Raw genomic sequence first — 27,976 nt, forward strand, 5'->3', positions numbered from 1 at the left:
CTTGGTGAGACTGCACCTGCAGTATTGTGTGCAGTTTTGGTCTCCTTACCTAAGAAAGGATATACTTGCCATAGAGGGAGTGCAGCAAAGGTTCACCAGACTGATTCCTGGGATGGCAGGACTGTCATATGAGGAGAGATTGGGTCGACTAGGCCTGTATTCATTCGAGTTTAGAAGAATGAGAGGGGATCTCACTGAAACGTATAAAATTCTCATGGGGTTGGATAGACTGGATGCGGGCAGGATGTTTCCCCTGGCTGGGAAGTTTAGAACAGGATACAGGATAGGGAATTTAGGAGCGAGATGAGAAGAAATGTTTTCACTCAGAGGACGGTGAACCTGTGGAATTTTCTACCACAGAAGGCTGTGGAGTCCAAGTCACTGAATATATTTAAGAAGGAGATAGATAGATTTCTGGAAACAAAGGGCATCAAGGGGTATGAGGGAAAAGCGGGAATATGGTGTTGAGATAGAGGATCAGCTATGATCATATTGAATGGCAGTGCAGACTCGAAGGGCCGAATGGCCTACTACTGCTCCCATTTTCTATGTTTCTATGTTTCTTTCAGGATCTTTTTTTGTATGCTTACTATTTCACTTTTAAGCTTAATGTTGCGGTATATTGTAGGATGGATGAAGAGCATGCACACTGCATACTTCTCAAATAAACTTTTTTGCGAGATCTAATTTGTTCCTTTTTCTCCTGACTATGATTTATATTTTGGCCATTGGTTCAAATTAAGAAAGCTTCATTCATCAATCACGAGGCTTTGCTATAGTTGGCACACAATCTAAGCCAATTAAAAGCTTTGCAATCTAAGAGATACACAGCCGCCAGGGCAGATTACTTCCCCCATACACTACAGATGGATGTGGACTCAAAAACCTTTTCTGTTTTCAAGGATTGAAGGATGACTTCAGCTTCTGAGAAACCTGGATTTTTTTTGCATGTAATGCTTTGAAGATTTTCTTCAAAAGGAGACCTAATGTGCACTTTGTTTTTAAATCTCTGCAAATATCATGTTTTTTTTCTAATTACTGCATCAGTACTGGTTCTGAGTTTGCACAATTATTGATCAAAGCTTTTGTCAGTGATACTGGCTGATGGCATCAGGAGATCTAAATATTTGTGCTCAGTGCCCTGACCGAGATACTAGCACTCCTGACCTGCATATATGCATATTCATCAACAGGAGATGTTTTTTTGATAAAAACTTGTTTCCAACAGTAAATAAAAAGCTAAAATACATAACATTTCCTCACAAGCAATACTTTAAAATAATAAGTGATCTATTGGATGAGAATTGTGCGCATGCGGTGCTTTTTATTCTGCTGCATTCAGTGACTTCTAGGGACATAAAAACATTTTGACCGTGTCAGCTGGCATTTACTTCATCGATGATGACACTGCTGTGAGCTTATCTTTTTAGTTTTGTTTGGAAGTGCTGGGCTACATAGGGACACCGAGGGATCCTTCTAAAAACAATGACAGGACATAAATCCCAATTATTGCATGGATATTAGAAAATAAAATTATATTGTAACAGTCATCATCCCTGGCATTGCATTTGTAGGATACATTGAAAGAAACGGATTTCAGCAATTCTTAAATCCCCAATCAGTCTGTCAAATCTGAATATTGTGCTCAACAAATGTCTCCATTACTTCATCTCAGAGGCTGACTAATGGTGTCTCCTTCTCACTTCCGACCTCTAACCTTCATTTGCATAATGAAGTGCAGAAAAGCTCATTTCATTTAAATTAGGAGCCTGGGCAAATAAGCTTTACGTGATCTAAAGTTTAATGATTCACCTCTGTTACAGGCAAACTTTTGCTGTTTCCTGGTGCTACATTAATAACTTTGTGGAAAGATAACAAATTTAAAAAAAAAACAAAGCCCTGCTTTGCTGGACTTAAAACAATACTAACATAGCCTACTTAAAATAAATGCTGCTTTTCCTTCAACTTCCATGACAAAATCTCAAGTTTCCACAGGCTGTGCAAGAAATTTCAAGTTGATTGAGACTGACTAAAAACAGGCTCCATTTATGATCTTTAAGAATCATTTTTATTTCTCAAATCAAAATGTGTTTTTTTCTAAAGTATCCAATGAGTGACACAGTGCCATCTAGCACAGTGAGGAAATTCAGAGATCGTGGCACTTTTTTTGCTGCAACTTGTCTTAAGCATCAAGATGTCTGCCAATTAAAGTAAGCAAGCATCTGGTCAGACAAACGTTTTAAGTATACTTGCCTTTACCCTTCCCCTTTTCAATAGTTCATTTATCTAAAGCGAAATTCATAATTAAAGGGAACCTCTATGGAGCACAAGGAGGAAGAGACAGTTCACTATGAATAGCAGAGATACTTTTCCAAGGGCTTAGTCATCATTTTTCAGCCCAAGTGGTAATATGTTAAACACCATCCTGACTTGGAAATATATTGCCATATTGCCAAGGCTTCATCGACAGCACCACTACCACCTAGAAGGACAAGGACAGCAGGGTAATGGGAACACCATCACCTCCAAGTTCCCCTCCAAGTCACACACCATCTTGACTTGGAAATATATCACCATTCCTTTATCGTCACTAGGTCAAAAATCCTGAAACTCCTTCCCTAACAGCACTGTGGGAGTACCTTCACCACTTTGACTGCAGCAGTTCGAGAAGGCAGCTCACAACCACCTTCTCAAGGGCAATTAGGGATGGGCAATAAATGCTGGTGTGGTCAGCGATATCCACATCCTGTGGATCAGGAAATCAGGAAAGATCCAGAATCAATCTCTGTACTGAATTGGCTCATCTCAATCAGTGGTAATTGGCATAAATTTCCTGAGGCAAGGGAGGGTGAGGGGAAAATCAGCCGAAGTTTTGAGCTCTTGAATGCTATCCAGTGAACCTATAAGATAGCAAGTCATCATCAGGCTTAGCTGTGATACTCTCTATATCAAATAGCCTGCTCCTATTTGCTGTCTGGACTCGCTCATGAAAAATGGCCTGTGGATGAGATACAATAGGGCTTCCAGTTGATATAGCCATACTCCAGTGCGATTTTTCAACTTTGAGGAAAGGGAAAACTTAAAGGAAAACAAGATAACATTGACTAATGACAGGAGAATCCTGGCCAAGAGCATTTGCTACCACCCATTATCTTCTGTACAGTTGGTCTGTTTTCAGATAGGTCAGATGTCATCATTTTATTTTTAAGGCAATTTGTGCTTATGTTTTACTACAAACACAGCCAAGCTCAGTAGGGGAGCAGATCTATGTTAAAAGGCCATCATTGACTGGGTAAAATAAAAGATACGTCATTCTATTAAGTAGTTGTAAACAAAGATGTACAATAATCTGTAGTATATGTAAGCACCTTTAGTAATGACTCCACGTGGCAGGGTATGATACTTAAACTGTGTAGACCTATAGTCCTTTATTTGCAGCTCCTGAGTGCAGACAATAAGCTGTGTGTTCCTTTTTATACTGGGTTACCTGCATTGTGCCTCATGCTCCTAGGTCTCCAGCAGCAGCACCCTCTGGTGTACAGGCAAGGTGTGTATAGTGTAAGGGTACAATCAGTGTTACAGAAATCACACAGTAAACAGGCATGCATACATAACAACACTTCTCCCCTAAGCATTTTTCATATCCTTATTGTCATGCCCAGGGGAGATAATCAGTGGTGGGCTATGGGAGGTTGTGGTGAGGGTTGTGTGGTTGCCAGGTGTGACCCCTGTGCTTGAGGCTGGCCTCGTATGTTTCCCCTCCCTCACACATAGACCATGTGGGTGTTACTGTTTTGGGATTCCTCGGTAGGGGGGGGGGGGGAGTAGCCACGGCAGCAGTGGGTGGCGTGTACACACTGTTATGTGGGTAGTTGTGGGCAGGGCCACAAGACTGGGTGGGCTCCTTGTCCACTGTTGTTGTGGGGTGGTGGGCAGGGCCACAAGACTGGGTGGGCTGCTTGTCCATCAATTGGGATGAGGGTCAGGTCATCCCAGGGTTTGTCAGGGAAGCTGGAGGGTATTGGCCTCATGGTGTTGGCCCTGGTGGCCAGGGGTTGTAGGGCTGATCTGGTGCAGGTTGCCATTGGTGGTGGCTGGGCTGCCCATTGACCACTGTCCCTGTAGTGGGTCTGCTCCTACTGGCTGTGTGTGTCCTGCAAGGGGCATCACATTCGTTCCAAAGGTCCAGGCTACATGATCAGGTAGCCTGCTGGACCTGGGGGTCTCCCACAGGGGGATTCCATTGGCATCAGCATGGTCCCTGTAGGACCCAATGTCCTTTGGCAGTGTCCTACCAGTATACATGACACCTTGGTTCTGATCACACATAGTCGAGCCTGCATTATACACTCTAGCAGTTGCATCACTTTTGGGTGTCCTGGTTTCAACAGGCATGGTTACATTAGGCATTTCACATTCTTTATCATTACTGTTAAGCATAATAAACTTGTTCTTAACCTTTCTGACACCTGCATTCATCTCATTAGTCACATTAGAATTAAACCAGCATCACAATTCATGGTTACATTGCATATATTTTCATACTTGCACCCTTCAATTGCTTCCTTAGCTTTAAACTCCGTGTACTCAAATAATTGAAACTTCCCCTTTAAATTTTTTTGGTTACCGATCTCCTTTAAGGGAGCCTTCAAATCCGATTGGCCGCTCGATGTCACATGATGCTCCTCCATGTTCACTCGTGGCATGGCGGAGGCTATTTTGATAACAGGTTCTACTGCTTATGGTGCTGCAGCCATTTTCTGGTCTTGCTGCAGGTAGGCTGTGGTGCTCTTTTCTTCCACAGGTTCAATCCTGGATGTTGGGAATCCATTTCTTTCATCGATGTTCACCTCTTGGAGTGCTGCCCCAGCCCGGAAAGTGGAGTTTTGATCCTCGGTCTCGTAGATTTTGCCGGGGTGCTGTGGGCAGTTGAGCTGGACAGTGGAATCTCCGGATGCAGCGATGGATCCATGTTCGAGATCAATTGCCGGAGCCCGGAGACATGGGAGCAGCTTCACTAGGACAGGCTGCCATTGTGATCCATTGGCGGGATTCATCCAAAGTTCTTCAAAGGTCGCTTGGCTCATCACAGACTGGCTCGCCCCTGTGTCGCTCTCCATAGAAACTGGGACCCCGTCAACATCTACTTTCATCGCCCACGGAGAACTTTCGGTGGAGCAGGTATGAGTTCCATACTTTTCTTCCAGGGGTTGAGCAACTTCACCTTCCTCTGTGTGAGAGCCCCGGTGATCAGCAAACTCATCAGAGACGCGGTGAGTAAAGCTTTTTCTGCACATCCTTTGAAGGTGCCTTTTCTCTTTGCATGCATAGTCTTTGTAGCGGCACTGGTGGGCCCTGTGGTTTCCTCCACAGCACTAGCACGGGGCTAGCCTGTTTGCCCCATGTGGTGGACTCGGGTTGCAGGACTCGGGGCAGCGTTTCTGCCCTTAGAAGTATCAATGCGGTGCACTGCTCTCGTCAGTTTAGAGTCCCTTAGTGCTTCACTTAGGTGGTCACCAAAGTCACACAGTGCAGCCAGTCTCCTTAAGTGTTCCAATCTTTCTACAAAAGCGTCCCAATCTTCCCCATCGGTAAATTGCTGAAAGTTGCTGAGATTCGACATGCTGAGCGTGTGGTTCGTGACCTCGTATTCCCGTTGCCAGTTGTAGTGTATGTAGGCACCTTTAGTAATGACTCCACGAGGCAGGGTATGATACTTAATCTGTGTAGACCTGTAGTCCTTTATTTGCAGCTCCTGAGTGCGGACAACAAGCTGTGTGTTCCTTTTTAATACTGGGTTACCTGCAGTGTGCAATTAACCTTTAGGTCTCCAGCAGCAGCACCCTCTGGTGTACAGGCAAGGTGTGTACAGTTTAAGGGTACATTCAGTATTACATAACAGTGTTACAGACATCACACAGTAAACAGGCATGCATACACAACATAATCTGTCGTGTAAAATCTGTTGCCAATTGTTTCTCCTCTCAGTTTTTCTCTCTTTCTCCCTTGTGTTTTTCCTGTCCCTTTCTTCTTGCCTTCCCAGTTGCTAGTGCAGCAGATTTTATGAAGTGTACAGTCTTGATTTGCTATTTTTATCTTAAATTGTACACAGCTACACAATATTGTGCCACACCCTCAATATCATTTTTTTTTGTAAAATCAGAATCTGAGGTTCAACTAAAAAGTGCTTCTCCCCTTTCTGGTAGTGGTGCCTCAGTTTTTCGGCTTCTGCTGATGGATTGGATAGTGGAAGGTGAAATGTACAATTAAGATGCAACAACTAATGGCAATGTAATCATTCCACGGAAGATATCAGGCATAAAGGCTGGACCAAGATAACTGATCAAATTCATTTTGCGAACCATTTTGCGATATGATATGGTACTCTTTGTGCACGTGTTTTATTCTTCAAATACTCTACAGAACAATATGCTGCTAGAGCTATAGAATGCAATTGGTCAGAGTTGAATAGTACAGATTGTAATTAATATCCTAGAGTTTGGAAGATTACCTTAAGGGAGACATTTCACAGAGTTTTATCTTGTTGAAAAATTTATCCCTGGTTATTCACTTACTTCATTAGATTAAATAAGTTGGATAATGCCCATGATAGATTAAATTGTGTGTGACCAGTGGAATGGATTCGATTTGGTGGGCCAGATGTTGATTTATAATTTATTTTTTCTCTTTTATATTTTGACATCATTAGTTACACAATCACATTAACATTTTCTTTCTCCTTCCTATGTTATTAATGGACTAACTATAAAGGTCGCTAGTCATTTATTTTTTAAATTGTAGAACTTAAGTGAAGAGTCAAAGGTCATCGGGCCATAAAGCACCAAAATTGGGACGAGAAGATCATGTAAATCAGGAAGTAGTGATTACGGAATTAAGCTTATGTGTTAAATCATATATTGTAAGGGGAAGAGAATCATGCAAGAGTAATGCTGTTCTCTTTATTATTGGTTGCCTCACAATCACTAATAGAATTATCCAGTGGCTACAGTTTTCTGAGATTACCTTAAACTATCTGAATAGTTGAAGAATAATTTCAAAAACCAAAGCAATCAATGATAGTCATTTGGCTAACTGAATCAAAATAATTAGCCGTAGTGCTTATAGTTCACAGTTTATTTTATTTATATCAAATACTCCACTGACCGGAGTCATACCTAACACAAAGGAAAATGGTTGTGGTTGTTGGAGGTCAATCATCACAGCCCCAGGACATCGCTGCAGGAGTTCCTCAGGGCAGTGTCCTAGGCCCAACCATCTTCAGCTACATCATCAATGACCTTCCCTCCATCAGAAGGTCAGAAGTAGGGATGTTCGCTGATGATTGCACAGTGTTCAGTTCCATTTGCGACTCATCAGATAATGATGCAGTCCATGACTGTATTCAGACTTGGACTGGTAAGTGGCAAGTAACATTTATACCACACAAGTACCAGGTAATTGATTCTCTCCCAACCAGAGAGAGACACTAACCACCTCCCCTTGATATTCAATGGCATTATCATCGTCAAATCCCACATCAATATCCTGGGGGTAACCATTGACCAGAAACCTAACTGTACCAGCCACATAAATACTTTGGCTACAAGATCAGGTCAGAGGTTGGGTATTCTGCAGTGAGTGACTCACCTGCTGACTCCCCAAAGCCTTTCTACCACCTGCAAGGCACAAGTCGTGATGGAATACTCTCCACTTGCCTGGATGAGTGCAGCTCCGGCAACACTAAAGAAGCTTGACACCATCAAGGACAAAGCAGCCCATTGTTTGGCACCCCATCCACCACATTAAACATTCACTCCCTCCAACGTGGCTGCAGTGTGTACCATTTACAAGATGCACTGCAGCAAATCACCAAGGCTTCATCGACAGCATTTCCCAAACCCGCGACCTCTAATACCTAGAAGGAGAAGGGCAACAGGCTAATGGGGACACCAACACCTCCAAGTTTCCCTCTAAGTCACACATCATCTTGACTTGGAAACATATCGCCATTCCTTTATCGTCGCTGGGTGAAAATCCTGGAACTTCCTCCCGAACAGGACTGTGGGAGTATCTTCACCACACCACAGGGGTATATTGGATATGGGCAATAAATGCTGGCCTTACCAGTGACACCCACATCCCATGAATGACTAAATAAAATAAATAATTGCCTCATTGGTTATAACTTCCACATGCTGCATTTATATCACGCCTTTTGTTATATCTTTAGATACTCTGATAATGACTCCACGAGGCAATGTGTTGTACTTGAACTGTAGTGACCTTAGTCCTTTATTGATAATTCCAGAGTGAGGATCACGCATGGTGGCCTGCCTTTTATCTTATGCCAGGCATACCTGTTCAGGCTACCTGCAAGTCTCCCACTGTGGTGCCCTCCGATGGCACACCTTGTAGTAGCGCAAGCAGTAACCATGTTGGATACATGACATCACTCTCCCCCAAGCCTTTAGTGCAAATTGCCTCTGCATTGACTGTGTTCTGGGCTTAGCTCTACCTGGTTGACCCTTGGTTGGTCGTTTCTATCTTGGGTGAGTGGTTGGTGTTTCGTTGGCAGTAGAGTGCTGGTGGTTTCTGTTTGTGTGTATCCATGACCACTCCGTTCTCTTCCCCCACCCCCCCACATCTAGATTATGCCGGAGGCTCATGACATTCATATATATTCAAGTCCAGAAAAAAAAAGTTTGCATTACATTTGTGGTTCAGTTGTGAGGCAAATACATGCGACTGGTGAGATACATTATTGATGCATACAGGGGATCGGTAACTGGTACATAAGGGCAAGCTAGTTCCAGAACTGCTGGATGGTATCCAGGCAGTCTGGTGGCGGTGCAGTGCCCAGTGCTGGCAGTGGGAACCCGGTGGGATCAAGTTGCCTGCTCTCGGGGCTGTTGCCGTTGCTCCTAGCGTCGGACAGGTTCACAGATGCCTGTGACTTTCCTGTCCTTTCTTTGTGCCCTGGGTCACTGCTGTTCCCTGAGGAGCTGTCATCTAGCAGTGCACAGGGAACTGCTGACTCGCTTGCCTGGGCGTTGTTTGATTTGGGATCCTGGCTGGTCCCGGTCCCCTTTGGGAGAACTGTTGCGGGTGACCCTTCATTCTCGGGTATGGCCTTGGTGGCGATAGGGTCTGGGGGCTGCACCTTAGCACAGTTTGCTCTTTCAGGCTCATGGCAGTTGGTGCCATCAGGCACCTGAAAGGTGGAGACTTTTCTTTGCTTATTGCATGCACACAATTCTGATCATCAATCGCATATTTTACATCTAACTCATAGTTGCTCTTACATTGTTTGAAAATGTGGAACTGTCCATTTAAGTGTGGTCGGTTGCAGGCCTCCTTTAAGAGAGCCTTGCTATCTTTACCCCAATCCTCTTCTCCGTTTGGTGCCATGTGTTGCTCCATCAGCGCTGTACCTCGTGGTCCGGCCGCCGCCATCTTTTTCTTCAGCGCATCACCTCGTGGTTTGGGCGCCATCTCTCCTCCATCCACGATGTCGACTGCGGTGATTCTCTTCTTCCTGAGTTCTGCCACCGAAGCTCGAAGTCCGATTTTCTTCCTCCGGAGTCCTGGCACTGGAGACCGGAGGGTGTGTTCGGGTCGTCTCAGCTGGATCATCTCCATGCAGTTGTGCTGAGCGGTCTGTGCCTCAGGTGCCATGCTGGTCTGCTCTCCGGTGCCGGGTCCACCCTCAAGTAAGGGCTTGCTTTGCCTCCGAGCGCGGAGAACGTCGATCGCTGGAGGGATGAAATCTTCCCACTTCCAATGGATCTTCTCCATCCACCTTCTTCCGAGTAGAGTTGGTCCATCACTTACAACAATCCACAAAGGTAACTCGTGCACTGTGCCATCATGGAGCTACTCGACTAGCCCCCCTCAGCAAGACTCTGAGTTAAGGGACTCGGGGGCCTGTTCTCGCTTTCCTGAGAAGGTTCGCGTTCCAAAGTCCAGCCTCTAAAAGGCGCCACTCTGCGCACAGTACTTGCCAGGTTTACAACTGCACAACCAACGACTGGGATAAGTTCATTGATGTAGGTGCGCAGCTTTGCCTGAACCGGGACCAACTTGGGTCGTTCAGCTTGATTGTCCCATAGCATCTCAAAGGCTTCTTGATTCATTACTGACTGGCTTGCCCCTGCGTCCACTTCCATGAAAACTGGAACGCCATCTATCTCGACTTCCATCCTCAATGGGGAACACTCGGTGGTGCAGGTAAACATGCTATATACCTCATCGTGGGGCTGAGCTGCCTCTCTGCCAATCGTTTCATAATCCGCGCTGGATTCATGGCCATCTGCAGACTCTTCATCAACACAGTGAGTCATATTTCTCTTACACATTCGCTGGAGGTGGCCCTTTGTGCTGCAACCTTTACACACATAATCTTTAAAACGGCTCTGCTGAGCCCTGTGATTCCCTCCACAATGCCAGCATGGAGCTACTCGACTAGCCCCCCTCGGCAGACTCTGAGTTAAGGGACTCGGGGGCCTGTTCTCACTTTCCTGAGAAGGTTCGCGTTCTACAGTCCAGCCTCTAAAAGGCGCCACTGCGCACAGTACTTGCCGGGTTTGAGTCCTGAGGATGAGTCATCTGCCTAGAGCCACAGGTCAAGATCATGAATGTCTGGCTGACAGAGATGGCTTTCTGCAGTGTGACTGTGGTATCCGTCGACAGTAGCTTATGAAGGCGGCCCTTATGGCCGATTCCAATGACAAAAATGTCCCGCAGCACTTCGGTGAGGTGGTTGCCGAAATCACATGGTGCCGCCAGCCTCCTGAGCATATTTCACGATTTCCTGGCCTTCGAGCCGTCGGTGGGTATAGAACCGGTGTCTGGTTATGAGAATGCTCTCCTTGGGCTTGAGTTGCTCTTGGATCAGCATTACGAGCTCCTCATACGTCTTGGTTGTTGTCTTCGCTGGTGCCAGCAAGTCCCTGACGAGGCCATAGACGGTGGGCCCACAACTGGTTCGCAGGATAGCTCTGTGCTTATCAGCCAGTGTGGCTGGGTTGTTTGTTGTGAAGAAATGGTCGAGCCTCTCCTCAAAGGTGTCCCAATCATCACCATCCGCGAACTGCTGCAACGTACCAAAAGTAGCCATTTTCGCGTGAAGGTCCGTAATCTTGTCGCCAATTGTTATGTCTTTAGATGCTCTGATAATGACTCCACGAGGTAATGTATTGTACTTGAACTGTAGTGACCTTAGTCCTTTATTGATAACTCCAGAGTGAGGACTATCCCTGGTGGCCTGCCTTTTATACTAGGCCAGGCACATCTGTACAGGTAACCTGCAAGTCTCCCACTGCGGTGCTCTCTGGTGGCATACCTTGTAATAGTGCAAGCAGTAACCATGTAGGATACATGACACCTTTCACAATCACAATATGTCCTAAAGCACTTTATCTTAATGCCAAAGCAATACTTTTTTGAATTGTTGTCATGTAGGAAATACAGCAGCCAATCTGTGCATGGCAAGCTCCAACAAGCAGCAATGTGAAAATGACCAGATAATCTGTTTTCCTTTGCAATGTTGGTTGAGAGATAAATATTGACATGGGCACCGGGAAGGAGCTCTTCTTCAAGTAGTGACATGGGATTTTTTACGTCCGCCTTGGTTTATTGTCTCATCCGAAAGACAGCACGTCCGACACTGCAGCACTCTCTCATTACTGCCCTGGAGTGTCGGCCTCGATTTCTGATTTCAAATCTCTGGAGTGTGAATTGAACCCACAGCCTTCTGACTCGGAGGCAAGAGTGCTACCCACTGAGCCACGGCTGACACTCCCAAGTTAGGTATCCCTGTATTTATAAAATGAACCTTTCCCAGCACTATACTAAAACTGTAATGTGAATTTCTCTCCGGGTTTTTATGTTTCATAGTCACAGACAATGTAATTCTAACTCAGTTATATGAAAGTAATGTAGTCCGCATACTAGATGAGTTTGAACATTTACAGTCTAGGAATATTAAAGCTGAGGTGAACATGCAAGATGAAACAGTGACTATCAGTGAAACTAATATATTGGAACTGGAAGATAATATGATTTTTCTTCAAAGGCTGTGGAATACAGCCAATAAATATTTTATATAAAATTACAGAGAATGCTTGTTCACAAACTTGTTTTCAATTGCAGAATATGATGTTTCATAACTTTTCCATGAAAGTATATAGAATGCTACCAAATTTAGAAGCATTGTAGAAAAATCCACTTCAGCTGCTCTGTACTTTTCTTGTGTTGATTTATTTAGCAATTGACAGTATCGGATTTACATGCGACAACTAACGGAATATAAATCTCAACTCTAATCAATGGAGGTACCCAGTGATTGAGCTTGAGGCTGATATAAATGGACCACAAATCATGGCCTTGACCTGAAATGTCAATTCTCTGAGGGCTACAGCACAGTGACATTGGAAGTCAGGCCAGAGATGTTTTGGTAACTTGTATGCTTTAATGTAAAAGAAAGACGTTTTTACACCGATAGTACTTTCCACCCTGTTTGAGTATCTTTCTGCCTTTTTTTTAATTTCACAATTTTCTTCCCTGCTTTCCTGAATGCCCTGACTCAGTATGATTCCATGGGCAATGATTGACCTCTGGTATCTGCCTATACATCCATTCTTGAGGGGCATGTCTAGGTGTTCCCGTCCCTAGCCCAAGGATGCTGAGGTTAGTCTACACTAATTGTGATCTGCCAGCTCAGCAAAGCCCTAGGATCAGTAGGGTGGATTTTGACTTATGATAGCGAATCAGCCACATGTTTTACATCTCTCCTGATTTTTATTTCCACAAATTCAAAATCTAGCTCAATCTGGGATCTTCGTGGTCTGTAAGGCTCTGCGTTGCATTGGGGATTGTATTTGCTCACTCATCATCATCATAGGCAGTCCCTCAGAATCGAGGAAGACTTGCTTCCATTCCTGAAGTGAGTTCTTTGGTGGCTGAACAGTCCAATACGAGAGCCACAGATTCTGTGTCACAGGTGGGTCAGATAGTCGTTGAGGGAAGGGGTGGGTGGGACTGGTTTTCCACACGCTCTTGCCGACCTCTGCGCTATCAGAAGCAATAACTTTCCTTTTTACTCATCTGACAATTGATCATTTGGCTCCTGGAATTATTGCCAAAGATGTTCAAATGATTATTTGCAGATGATATTTGTTACATGTCAGCAAAAATTAAACATTTTGAACTGGTCAGCTGCTTGGAATTCATTGCTGTTCCATTATTAAATTAGGATACAGATGGAAGAAATGTTCATACCAATAATTGCTATAATCTGAATATGGGATGTTTTGATAGCAAATGTTCCATTTGTTTATGAGTGTGATGTATGTTGATGCCTCTACTTTTACTCTTGAAACAATACGCTGATTAAAACAGTTAGTGCTACATAGTTGCAGATAGAAAAAAAACCTTCACTCCATCTAGCCCACATAGCCACAGTATCCCCTTGATGCATTTCTAATAAATCTGGATCCCATTTTTGAAAATTAACACCCTATACATGTATTCCTATTAGTGATGGCACTCCTAAGACAGCAAAAAAACAGCTTCCAAATGAAGACATTTCCTTTGAAACATTGGATGTTTACCTCTTTGTAGCTGTTGATGTGTAAATCTCAAAGTAGAATGTCTCCTGAAACCACAATGAAATGAGCTCCAACCATTATAAGACCCACACACACACTCTCCTGGGATCTTATTAAACATACAGCAATGAGCATCTTCAAAAAAATCCATACACTATTTGTCAGAGTTACTGCTGTAAATTCATGCAGTCGCCTCTTGGAGACACATTATATAGATAGCGGGAGGTCTGTGACCATGAATAAGTATAGACAGGCTGGTAAATGTAATTAATAGGTTAAGTACACTGCATTAGATGTTATTAATCAAAATTGGTGGAAAGTAATTGTGTGGTGAATTACATATGCAAGTCTACAGCCTTAAACTCAAAATAAAAGACAGATTGCTGTATGTGAAATAATTACTTTGAGCATATGAAGTTTGGCCTGTAGATGTAAGTCAGAAGGGGCTTGTTAATTTATAAACCTCTTGGAAGTTAGTGTATGATTGGAACACAGTAAATTTGTAGCATTTATCAATATTAAAAGATTAGTTAAACATTTTTTTTTATATATTAGAGAAATCAGAAAACACTTGGGACAGTAATCCTGCTACCCATCTTGGGGTTGCCAACCCTCTCGGCTTGTCTGGAAGTCTCCAGGATTGGAAGATTCAACTCCTGAACACTGCTGCTAGCAACCCAGGAGAAAAACCCTTGAGAAATAGATTTTGTACTTTGAGATTGGGACTACTTTGTCCCTGCTTGTGACATCCCTACATATTCCATGAGGTCCCATTCTGACCTTCTGTAATAGAAATGAATGAGCAGGTCACTGTCAGTTTCAGCAGCGAGTGTGTCTTTCATTGTGAAGGCGCATGACTCGAGCTTGTGCGATCAGGTCTGTGCTCTCGCTGCCCAGCCTCAGCCAAAGGGCAATCCTCACTCTGTGATTAGCTATGGCAGCAGCTGGAAACTTTTGCAAGTTGCTGCTGCTCCCACTCCCAAACCATGGTATGTCCAATAGACATGGGGAAAGAACAGGTTAGGAGAAATACATTTATTTTGCTGGCCCACTCTGAATGGAGAAAAATAGCACATTGAATAACATTTAACAACTTCCAAACAACAGAAATATTCAAAGTAAATCAATGCATCAAATGACTGCTGTTTGTGGCACCACAAATAACACACTCCCAATTCAATCAATGAGGAATTTCAGGTCTAAAACATCGATTGGATTATAGTGTTGCAGCATTACTTTCAGTAAAGCCAGAATGACAATTCAGCGTTAGTTATTGTATAAAACCACAATAATAATTGAGCATTAATAATGGCTTTAAATTAAAATCTTTTACTTGTTATACTATTTAAGTGTGAAACTGAAGCCAAACCTTTGATGTACTGTAATTTATGCAAACACTGTTAATTTAGGGCATTGCACAGTAGCGGTGCTGGAGTGATGAGATGAGTAGTGTCAGGCCTCTCAGGCTGCACCTGCTCTGCGTGATTAATTCAATTTCATACAGGAAGCACTGTATCAAAGGGTCAACTTTGCCAAAGCCCCTCAAAAAAAGCACATTCAGCTCTATAAGTGATGTGCTTTAGAATGTAATAATCACGGGTCAGAGGAAAAAAAATAATATAGCGTTAGCATCACAGACGGTGATATAAATATGACAAATCATACTGAATTCCCTGTCTCTGTCAAAATTTTGTCTGACAAAGAAGAAAACATGACCGGAAGGTAAAAGGAAGTAAATAATTGGAGTAATGGAGAGCGCAAAAATAAAGGAGTAGAGATGATAGAGAGGTAGTGTGTAATGCATTGGAATATATCTCCATTATGTTGGGCCAGATTTTGCTGTCAAAATAATGGTGGGGTGAATGGCGTTGCCATTATTTGTGCATAAATGCTACAGCAACTTCAGGCAAGGGCAGATAGGCAGTTAAATGTGAATATCCAAGTCTAAGTGGCAATGCTCGCCATTAGCTTTGCGAAAATGGCATCTCGCTGTCTGCCTCACCGTTGAAATATATTGAATGGCGTGAAGTTGCTGTACTAGTGTGGTAGATATGAACTAAACCAACCTAAAGTTAAATCTTGTAATTTCTTGCCTTCAGTACCGTTTTAACAGTGTGGTAAGAGTTAAGTATTGCCAAACAACTTCTCTGACACTGAAAATTAACAATTACAAGTGTAGAGTCTCATTCCTTCAGGTACTAATTGGAGATTTTAAAAATGTGTTTTTTTATGTTTCTTTTCCTTTCTGTCTTTTCTTTTTCTTAATCTCATTGTTCTTTTGTTCTTTATTTCTCTTTCTAAATCTGATTTGACATTGAATTCATCCACTTAGTCCTTGTGCTGTTTTTTTTTTCCCCTCACTCCTTTAATCTGATTGGTTAAGGAGATACAGAGTTGCTTGCCCTATTCACTCAGTTCCCGGATGGCCAGTTTCCCTTGCTGTCACATTATCAGCTCATACTCTTAGCAACTTGCCATGCAAAAAATTTGAAAAACCTAAACGTGCAATAACAAGTCCAGTGACATTGATTCCTACAGCAAAATCTGGGTCATTCCAGAGAGGTGCCTGGTCCCATTTCAATTTCTTTCTTGAGACTTACAATAGGTCATTATAGAGAGATGCCTAGTCTATTGCAGTAAATTAACTTTAATAAAATGTTATTGTGGAGATAATTATTTATGACAATTGCTTGTCGATACTCTCTTCCAACTTTGTGTTGTTACTATTGTTGACTTGCAGTATAAAGGATGAAAACCAAAAATACAAACTTCAAATATATATAGATTTTGTTTTGTAAATCAGTAATCCAAGGAACCTGTCTGAAAGTGCCACAGATGCACAGTTTGAAATAAGCTAGCTATTTAATTCTGTCTGTGATGAAAGTACCCGAGGGCCCAAATCTTCATTTGTTTTTTTCTTATTCTCTTGTTTGCCCTTCTGGAGGGCAGTAACTTTGCTGAGTGTGGTTCTGAGAGTCCAAACACTCTCAATTACAGGGGACCTACTTTTATAAGGTAAATGCAATAACACCTGCAAACTATGAGCAAACGTCACATGATCATTGTCATGTGATCAGTCATGATGTGATAAACCGTGATATGATCAAACCTCCAGTAATATGTCCAACCACAGTTGGCAACCTTAACCATCCATCACCTTATTACCCAAGCTAATCAGTTTCACATTGTTTTTAATTATATACATCAAAAAAATGGTCTCACATTGGTGTTCGTTTAACATCTTAAGATTTACCAGCTCCATAAAGAAAATGTCCACTTTAGTCATTTCTCACCATCTCAGTTCCCTTTTGTATGCTGGCCTTTTTGTAGGCTGGCAGTAATTTTTCTCTTCAGCTGTCTGAATAGGCACTCTGTTAGTGAATAAAGAACAACTAATAAACAGACCCAGCCAGCTGCATAATTAGTGTTGGGTTATACAACCCCGATCAGGTTCACCTTCAGTTCACCGAGGACATGAATAGCACAACATTTACTTGTAGGTCGTTGTACACTACAGGCAACACCTAGTGGTATCCACTGCTACATTATAAAAAATAGCAATCAAGTACAAAAGACTACGAATTGCATTGTACTGCAACAAGGCCATTACTCAATATTCACTGTATATTTAGCTGGGAGAATTATGCAATGCAGTGGAATTGACCTGAATCCAAAACCTAGTAATTACATTCCCTACACAGCATATGACCCTGGAAATGCCTTGAGGCTTTTTCAGTTGAGCGAATGAGTAAAATATATAGCACTTTAAATGAGTGAGCACTGATCTCGCTCCAAGAGAGCAGGTATTCATTTAAAGGGGTGCTGTTAGCTGCAGATTCCTGAATTGCAAATTATCAGCAGTTCTTTTAAACATCTTCACAATCTTACATAACTAAAGCTCCACAGTGATCAAAACTGCAGCAAAAGGTTGGTGCCTTACCTCATAGGATCGCATCTTTCCCCTCTCTGGCGACCAGGATTGTGAATTTGCTGTGTAAGGGATTACAGGGATTACACTGACATGTTTAGATCATAGTTCCACTCAACCTTGCGTTTTGAACTTCAGCAGAATTGTAAGTTTCAGATAGAGAATTGATTTCTTCTGATATATTAATACTGCAAAAGTATTGAACATAAGAACAAATGCAACGTTGTACGTAATAATGGTACATGGAGTTACTTTTACACGTTTTGAGTGTCCCATTGAGGCTTCCTTCTGGACTTCTTACCTGTAGTTCTGTTGTGTGAAAGGAAGAAAAGGTACTCTTGGGACAGATGAAAATTCCTCTATGTACCATCAAAATGGTACATCAAAATAAGGATGAGGCTATTGGCAACTTCAGGTGAGGGGCAGATGCACGGTTAAACTAAAATATCCAAAATTAGCTGTCCAAGATGTGTCCTCAACTTCACAAAAATGGCAATTCGCTGTCTAGCTCACCATTAAAAATGCATTGAATGGTGTGAAGTTGCTGTATTTGCACATAGATACAAACTAAACTCAATACAGAATGTTAAGTATTGTCCATTTCAGTCAAAGTACCCTTTTAACGATGTGGTAAGTGTTAATTGCTGCTAGTCAATCTTGCTGGCACTGAAAATTAACAATTACATGTGTAGAGTCTCATTCCTTCAGGATTTAATTGTTGTTGGATATTTTAATAACGTCAAGTTTTAACTTATTTTTTTTTACTTTTTCTTTCTGCCTCTCTTTTCTCCCTCTTAATCCAATCTTTCTTTCCCTCTCTATTTCTATTTATGTACCTGATTTGACATTGAATTCACCCACTCTAATTGACCCTTCCTTCTCAGCCCTTGCGCTGTTTATTTCTCAATCTTTCAATCTGATTGGTTAAGGAGATATACAGTTGCTTGCCCTGTTCACGCAGATCCCAGATGCCCAGTTTCCCTCGCTGCGATGTTATCAGCTCGCACCTTCAGCAATTTGCATTCACCTAAATGTGGAAGGGCAAGTCTAACTAACGGCAGACAACGTTAAATGCCCTGCTACAGCAAAATCTGGCCCAAAATGTTGCTAGTTCACTGCCTTTCAACAGTAGAAATGTGAACTTTAAAAGATTTTGAATAATTTTCTGATGCAATTGAATCCAAGCCTGTGAAATTGGATCTTGTAGTTGCCATGGAAACAAGGCCATAATTGGATTGAATATAAACATTGCAGGCATCTCCTATCCTGTTGACAATGTTATCTGACATGGTAAAATGACACTCCCAGTTGGCGAAGAATGCATTGCTGTGACAGTTTATAATTGAGGAAATCAGTTCCTTGCACATTTCTGCTGTAATTCTTTCTCACTCTTCCGCAAGCATTACAAACTTCTCCCTGTTCAATTCATCCCAGAGGTGTTCAGTAGAGTTGAGGTCAGGTCCCAATCTAATTCATTTAAGTAATAAGATTGCATGTGACAGTCTCACTTTAAATTGCCCAGCACTGTTATCCTGAAACATCGGATTTAATAACTTGATCCAAAGAGATATTGGACAAAAAAGGATGCCTAAGTTCTGAAGAATACATTTTGGTCAGCATTGTTGATTTACAAAAGAAATACATGGCAGTTAGGGTGCATTACTTCTGTAAGTGAAGTACCATTGTATCTTGTCAGTATAAATTAACATGTAGTCGGTGAGTATCCCTTATTTTTTGTACCTGTGCTTATTTGATTTCTAGAATCATTTTTAAGCTTCCTTTGCACTTCTTCCTTCACTAGAAAGTGCAGGATAGTTATGGACTGTGGGATGTGTTTCAAATGCTGTAGCATAGTTTTCTGACTGATAGGAAGTGTGTTTCTGTGGATTAGAGTAGTTCCTGTCATATTTCCCGCTCCTATAATGAAGTACTGTGACATTCTGCTTGATGCCTATCGAGCAGTCAACCCAAGCTGGCAAAATATGCCCAATGAGGGTAGATTTGATTCAAGTGTTAGTTACACCTGACAATCCTGTAAATAGAGTGTTCAACACACTTCAACTACAATACTATCAGCCTGCCACTTTTAATATGTCCTAATGTAAAGGAGCTTTCCATTGATTTCACATGTGTTGCCAGTGCTGCGAACATTTCCACTGATGTATTTTCAGCCAAATGTTGTTGACTGTATTAAATACATAAAAACTCAATTGAAGGTTCTGCTGCAGAAATGGTAAGCAGTTTGTGAATTATATTAAGAAGTTCCCCTCCCCTTTTGATCTCATACCTCTTTCACGCTCTAGTTATATCCCGATATGGCAGCCCTGTTAGTGATTTCAGTGAACTTACAAGTAAGTTGTTCAATGAGGTTGCTATACCTTGGGACATAATTTAGTGCTGAAACAGCAGTGCATATATGCACTAAAGTGTACTGTATCCAGCATTGAAAATTCAAGGCTAGCATTTAAATAACAGGTAAATATTTTGTAATATATTCAAGAGACTAAACTATCTGGTGGCACATTTCAGAGTATAACATAGCTGTTCTCTTCCATTTATGTGATGTAAAGAGACTCAACTATAAAATCATGATGATAGAATAAGATACAAACATGACACAAATACAAAAGCAAAATACTGCAGAAGTTGGAATCTGAAATAAAAATAGAAAATGCTGGAAATCTCAGCAGGTCAGGCAGCGTCTGTGGAGAGAAAGCAGAGTTAACATTTCGGATCGATGACCCTTCGTCAGAACTGGAATGTTCGAAAAGAACAGATTCTTAATAAGCACTGAAAGGGGGAGGGGATGAAAGAACAAAAGGGAAGGTCTGTGATAGGTTGGCAGACTGGAGAGATTAGAGAGACAAAAGGGATGATGGCCCAAATTCAAATGGTAATGCCAGGAGTTAGAAAAACATTAGTCAATGATGGGATAGTGGGATAATGACCAACTGCCATTAGAGTAAAAGAGAAAAATAGAAAGAGGCTCTGACGGGGGGAGCAGGGGAAAAGGGAGCCAAAGATTGGCAGCGGTTACGCTCTGAAATTTTTGAACTCGATGTTGAGTCCAGAAGGCTGTAAAGTGCCTAAACAAAAGATGAGGTGCTGTTCCTCGAACTTGCATTGAGCATCATTGGAACAGTGTAGGAGAGCGAGGACAGAGATATCAGAGTGAGAATGTAGTGGAGAATTAAAGTGACAGGCAACTGGAAGCTCGTGGGAACGGAGGTGCTCCGCAAAGTGGTCACTCAATCTACGCTTGGTCTCCCCAATGTAAAGGAGACCACATTGTAAGCAGCGAATACAGTATACTAAATTGAAAGAAGTAGAAGTAAATTGCTGTTTACCTGGAAGGAATATTTGGGGCCCTGGATAGTGGGAAAGGAGAAGGTAAAAGGAGGAGGTAAAATCTTCTGCGCTTGCATGGAAAGGTGCTGTGGGAAAGGGAGGGGGTGCTGGGGATGACTGCGGAATGGACCAGGGTGTCGCGGAGGGAGCGGTCCCTTTGGAATGCTGAGAGGGGAAGGGAGAAGATGTGATTGGTGGTGGGATCATGCTGGAGGTGGCGGAAATGGTGGAGGATGATCTGTTGAACATGGAGGCTGGTGGGGTGAAAGGTGAGGACAAAAGTAACCCTGTCATGGTTCTGAGAGGGAAGGGAAAGGGTGAGAGCAGAGGGGCAGGAAATAGAACAGACATGGTCAAGGGTCATGTTAACCATGGCGGAGGGGAATCCTCTGTTGAGGAAAAAGGAAGACTTGTCAGAGACACTAGTGTGAAAGATGGCATCATCAGAGCAGATGTGACGGAGACGGAGAAACTGGGAGAATGGAATGGAGTCCTTAAAGGATGCGGGTTGGGAGGAAGTATAGTCAAGGTAGCTGTGAGAGTCAGTGGGCTTGTAGTGGATACTGGTCAAAATCCTGTCCCCAGAGATGGAGATGGAGACGGAGAAGTCGAGGAAGGGAAGGGAAGAGTGTTTAAATGGAGAAAGATTGCAAAGTGCTGCAGTACAGCAGGACCTGGGGGTACTTGTGCATGAAACACAAAAGGTTAGTATACAGGTACAGCAAGTGATCAGGAAGCCAATGGAATCTTGGCCTTTATTGCAAAGGGGATGGAGTATAAAAACAGGGAAGTCTTGCTACAGTTATACAGGATATTGGTGAGGCCACACCTGGAATACTGCGTGCAGTTTTGGTTTCCATATTTATGAAAGAATATACTTGCTTTGGAGACAGTTCAGAGAAGGTTCACTAGGTTGATTTCAGAGATGAGGGGGTTGACTTATGAGGAAAGGTTGAGTAGGCTGGGCTTCTACTCATTGCACTTCAGAAGAATGAGAGGTGATCTTATTGAAACTTATATAAGATGAGGGGGCTAGACAAGGTGGATGCAGAGTGGATGTTTCCACTGATAAGGGAGACTAGAACTAGAGGCCATAATCTTAGAATATGGGCCTGCCCATTTGAAACTGAGATGAGGAGAAATTTCTTCTCAGAGAGTTGTAAATCTGTGGAATTCGCTGCCTCAGAGAGCTGTGGAAGCTGGGAAATTAAATGGATTTAAGACAGAGATCGTCATTTTCTTAAACGATAAGGGAATAAGGGGTTATGGGGCGCAGGCAGGGAAGTGGAGCTGAGTCCATGATCGGATCAGCCATGAGGGGCCTACTCCTGCTCCTATTTCTTATGTTCTTATGGACCATGTGAGGGTGAGGAAAGGGTGGAAATTGGCTGCAAAGTGAATGAAATTTCGAAGTTCAGAGCGAGAGCCGAATTGGCACCAATACAGTCATCACTATACTGGAAAACAAGACACAACCTGGCTGCAGAAGAAATTACGTTGAACAGTAAATGGAAAGTTGTATGTGTTATATTAAATAGAAAGTTTAGTCACCTGCTACAAGGTTGAAGCATGCTATACGGTCCGGATTTTGCTCTCAGCGACAAAATAATGGATTTCGCTGTCCATCTTGTGGACAGCTGGCCACAGACGTTTTGCAGGCTTCTCAGCAGAGATTTCCTTTAATCTGGCATTTCTTTCCAGCACGGCGCCCTCTACAGGGGATCTATAGTATCTGTGAATAAATCAAGCAGCAGCGAGGCTCTTCAGCCAGTCAGATTGAAGAATACTCACTGAGACACCCAAAGTCCAAACCAGGAAATATAAAGCAAGAAATATAAATTAGATTGAAATGACATACAGAAAGCAAAATAAAGATTGGAAAATACAGATGGGTTTATGGGAGAGAGATAAAAGAGACAGACTGTAAATGTACAAATATTTTAAATTTTTATGTTAAATCTCCAACACTCATTTTCTTGTGTGAGACTCCACACATGTAACATTAATTTTTCAGGGCCAGAGAGGTTGTTCAGCAGTAACTATGGCCATGATTTCCCCTACCTTGGCGGACCCGTGATGGAAGACGTCGGTGGTGGGTCACGGTCTCCATTCATGCCTCCGACATGACTTTTCATTGATTGGGCTTGTCAAGCCCGCCCAGTGAATTTCCTGGCCAATTGAAGGAAGCAGGTCCGCTGACGTCATTTGATGATGCCTTATCAGCCAGTTTCCTTAAAGGGACCATGTGCAAATTTACTTCGACATTTGTGCAGTCAATGTTCTGCAACATTGAGGTACCCCAAACACTGCTTATGGAGGGAGTCACAGCACGCAGGGAGGTTCTCTTCCCTTTCAATGTGCGAAGAGACATCCTGGTTACATATTGCACAGGAGGAGGGCAAAAGCAGGGATGTCACCAGGAGGACCAGGCTGCAGTGATGCAAATCTTTCAATGATCTCAGTAGATCATAAAACATTAACTGCAAAGCTACACCCAACCTCATCCTGCTGTGTCACTCATCACATCCCCATCACTCTGTCTTCCCTACCCTACTCCTGCACATCCTTACTCACACCAACTTACCTTGTACATCTACCAATCCCTTTCTATCTACCTTATCACTTCCCCATCTCACTAGCCGACCTCACACGCAACCTCATCCTAGTCTAGTCATACCAAATAACAACACACAAGGGTATTACTTGTATGTTTTAGCCAATGTTCATGCGAAGTTTTTGTTACTGTGCTGTCAAACATTTAAATCTTTATTTTCAACACATTCCGTTCTTGGACAGATTTGTGTGCACTTTTGGAAGTGACTTAGTAAGTTGCATGAATGGTGAGACATAACGCTATCCCCCACAATGCTGATGAGTGTGAAAGGAATGGCTTGGGCATTGTAGGGATGCTTTATGTTGTTGGTGTGGGTGGTGCCAACCTGGCACATTATGTGACAGCCGGAATGTGCAGCATCAAGTGAAGTAAATCTGGCTATGGTGTGGCAATCCCTGGTGCGTTGGCAGCAATGTGATTGGGTGCTGATGACCTCTGTCCTGTGCAGCATCAGGTGATTGCTAAGAAGATTGGTGTGGTTGTTGGTGTTGCTGGTATACCTGGTGATGCTGGTGTTCGGGCTGATCTTGGTGGGATTCTGAGGACCAAGGTGATAAAGTGTAAAGGGTACCCATCCAAATGGAGTAGAAAGCAGTTGACATGACAGAAGCAATCTGTCAATGGTGAGAGAGGTTGCTGCAATGAGGTGATACTGGCTAGAGAATTTGCTCGAAACACTTGCAGCCTTAATAAACCTCAATCTGTGTTCCAAAGAGAGAAAGCAACAGCCTCTGCACTTAGAAAGTGAACAGGTGTGAAGTGTGAGCTTTTATACTAGATTTCAAGCTGTTATTTATCAGCTGATTCAATGCTGACTCATCTTCCGCCTCAGATTAACAGACGAGGTCCAAGAGCAGCGTGGAACATAAGAACATAAGAACATAAGAAATAGGAGCAGGAGTAGGCTATACGGCCCCTGAGCCTGCTCCACCATTTAATCATGCCTGATCTGATCATGGACTCAGGTCCATTTCCCTGCCTGCTCCCCATAACCCCTTATTCCCTTATTGGTTAAGAAGCTGATAATCTCTGTCTTAAATCTACTCAATAACCCAGCTTCCACAGAACTCTGAGGCAGCGAATTCCACAGATTTCCAATCCTCTGAGAGAAGAAATTCCTCCTCATCTCCGTTTTCAATGACCAGCTCATTATTCTAAGATTATGCCCCCGAGTTCTAGTCTCCCCTATCAGTGGAAACTTCCTCTCTGCAAACACCTTGTCAGGCCCCCTCATAATGTTATACATTTCGATAAGATCACCTCTCATTCTTCTGAACTCCAATGAGTAGAGGCCCAACCTACTCAATCTTTCCTCATAAGTCAACCCTCTCATCTCTGGAATCAACCTAGTGAACCTTCTCTGAACTGCCTCCAAATCAAGTATATCCTTTTGTAAATATGGAAACCAAAACTGCACCCAGTATTCCAGGTGTGGCCTCACCAATACCCTGTACAACTGTAGCAAGACTTCCCTGCTTTTAGACTCCATCCCCTTTGCAATAAAGGCCAAGATTCCATTGGCCTTCCTGATCACTTGCTGTACCTGCATGCTAATCTTTTGTTTTTTCATGCACAAGTTCCCCAGGTCCCGCTGTACTGCAGCATTTTGCAATCTTTCGCCATTTAAATAATAACTTGCTCTTTGATTTTTTCTGCCAAAGTGCATGACCTCACACTTTCCAACATTGTACTCCATTTGCCAAATTTTTGCCCACTCACTGAGCCTGTCTCTGTCATTTGCAGATTTTTTGTGTTCTCCTCACACATTGCTTTTCCTCCCATCTTTGTATCGTCGGCAAATTTGGCTACATTACACTCAGTCTCTTCCTCCAAGTCGTTAATATAGATTGTAAATAGTTGGGGTCCCAGCACTGATCCCTGCGGCACCCCACTGGTTACTGATTGCCAACCCGAGAATGAACCATTTATCCCGACTCTCTGTTTTCTGTTCTTTAGCCAAACCTCTATCCATGCTAATATATTACCCCCAATCCTGTGGAAGCCATGGACGACCTGTTAAAATCAGAAGGTAAGGATAAATTCATTCATAAGGGCTTGTCAACAAGGCAATAATTGTTTAAATTAGGTCCCCTGCCGCTGACGTTCGAGTCTGCTCAGCGCTGGCAGACCGACATTGGGAAAGTCCAGTGTGCACGTTTTGACAGCAGGTTCCTGACCCGCTGTCAATCATTTAAAATTTAACAACTGACCCGCCACCGATCCCGTCCGCTGAGCGCCAGCACAATTCCGGCTTATCAGTTATCACGCTGTTTAAAAACTCACTTACTCCTGAATGCACCTGCTTAACTTTTTCAGCCATTTTTAGTGTGGAACTTGAGGGTAAGTACAGCAAGTTCATACCTTTGTTCTTATTTCAACACAGAGTCTGTTGTTGAGAACTGCAACAGCACACACTATTGTAGAGCAGTGTATCTCTGACAGCACCTTCTAGATTTCTGCGTTTAACTGCACAAGCTCGTATTCCAGAGGTTGCTGTTAGATTTCCCCCATTAAAACGGTAAGTACGAATAGCCTCATCATTATTCTCATTGCAAATTCTGGGTCATTGTTTTGGACACATTGGATCCAAGGTTGCACCCACAGTTAGAATGGCGCACCTCTGTGAGGCGTGCCGACATATTAGAACAGAAACGGCGTCTATTATTTAACTTTGTATTCTCCATGCAGCAGCACCGATGTAGGGCCTTGGCGTAGTGCAGCAGAATGCGTGGGGTGCGGTGGAGCCAGGTCCCAGCGCTGGAAACAATGCTGGGACCTCTGCACATGCGCGCTAGAGTGTGTGCGCATGTGCAGTAGCTCCTCGTCCCCAGATTCTGTATGCGTGTGCTGCAGGCTGCGCGGGAGGGGCCCGAAGCATGCTGCCCCTAGCCCTGGCCGAATGGGCTCCCCGCTGCCACCTGCGAGGGAACAGATGGCAATATCTGTCATCGAAGACAGGAGATCCCGGGAACAGAAAGCCAAACAAGAAAGGGAGAAGGAGCTAGCAAAAGTGGCCATCATCAAGAAGGAAGATGACTGAGGCCATCGAGTATTCCTTCGGACTGTCTTGGAGATGTTCAGGGGGTGCGGGGGTAGCAGGAAAGCAAAGAGATTGGGGGCAAGACGTGAGTATAATGGGACCTGGGCAGGCTCGTATGTTTAACATTGCTCCCCCCTCCTCTCTTCCCCCCCCATCCTCCCCTCCTCCTCTTTACCCCCTCCTCTCCCCCCTCCCCTCCCCCCCTCCTCTCTCCCCCCCCTCTCCTCCCCCTCCTCTCCTCCCCCTCTCCCCCCATTCCTCCTCCCCCCCTCCTCCCCCTTTCCTCTCCTCCCCATCCTCCCCCTCCTCCCCTATCCCTTCCTCCCCTCCTCCTCATCGGTGGTCCGCTGCCTTCCCTTCACATAAAGGTAGGCCTTCTATTTTTTATTTGTTATTGATTGATTGATTGCTTATTACTTTAGTCTTTGTGCTTTCGGTGCAGGGTTCCTTCTAATTTTTATTTGTTAATTAATTGTTTCTTACTTTTTGTGCTTTGTTTAGTGCTTTGTAAGTCTTGGTGCTTTCCTTGTATTTTTTATTTATTTGTTATTGAATGCTTATTTTTGTGCTTTGTTTAGTGATTAGTGCTTTAAATGTACTTATGCTTCTTTAATGATTTTGTGAAGGTGTTTAGTGCTTTGGAAAATCCTCTAACTTCCCTTCCCCCCTCTATCTCTGGCTACGTGCGCCTGATTTCTAAAATGTCCGCAAGGTTTTTCTGAGCGTACAAAAGTGGACACATTCACTGGCCTAAGTTAGTTTGGAGTAACTATTGGCTGTCTAAACTTGCTTAAATGGCCAAAACAGGTGTAAGTGGCTGGTAACGCTCCCTTTTGCAAAGAAAAACTGAACTAAAAAGAAACTGAACGAACTCACTGAAACTGGAGCAAACTAAATGTGGAGAATTGTGATTTTTAAGATACTCCAAAAAAAACTAGTTGCTCCAAAAAATAGGAACAACTCCTGTGGAAACTTGGCCCCATTAGATGGTCATAGACTGTTGTCTTTCTGTTCAGAAGTGACAGTTCTCCCCTCAGTTATTTTCCAAATAACATGGAATACTACTATATGGTCAGGTATTGTAGTAGACACGCGTTCTCATAATGTTGGCTAATGTGAGATTTAGTAGATCTTGTTGATATAATTAAAACATATTTCAAAGGGAGATTTTTCTAATTCTACTCGCACACTCGACCTTTGGTGAGGACTATTCTGGGATCAATTTTCAAATGAGTTGCAACTTCTAATTAATGCTTTTTGTGAAGGAATTGCAATGGCAGCATACTTTCAGCCAAGAAATTATTCCCCACAAGCCTCAAGGTGTTACATTATAAATCAATTCTTCCTCTTTGCGCATTTTCCCAAAAATTGCAGCCTTGCATAAAATGATTTACAACTTTTTTAACTTCTTCCAAAATTCAATGAGCCTGGCAGTTGCT

The sequence above is a fragment of the Pristiophorus japonicus genome, chromosome 11, assembly GCF_044704955.1.
Source record: "Pristiophorus japonicus isolate sPriJap1 chromosome 11, sPriJap1.hap1, whole genome shotgun sequence".
Classification (NCBI taxonomy): domain Eukaryota; kingdom Metazoa; phylum Chordata; class Chondrichthyes; family Pristiophoridae; genus Pristiophorus; species Pristiophorus japonicus.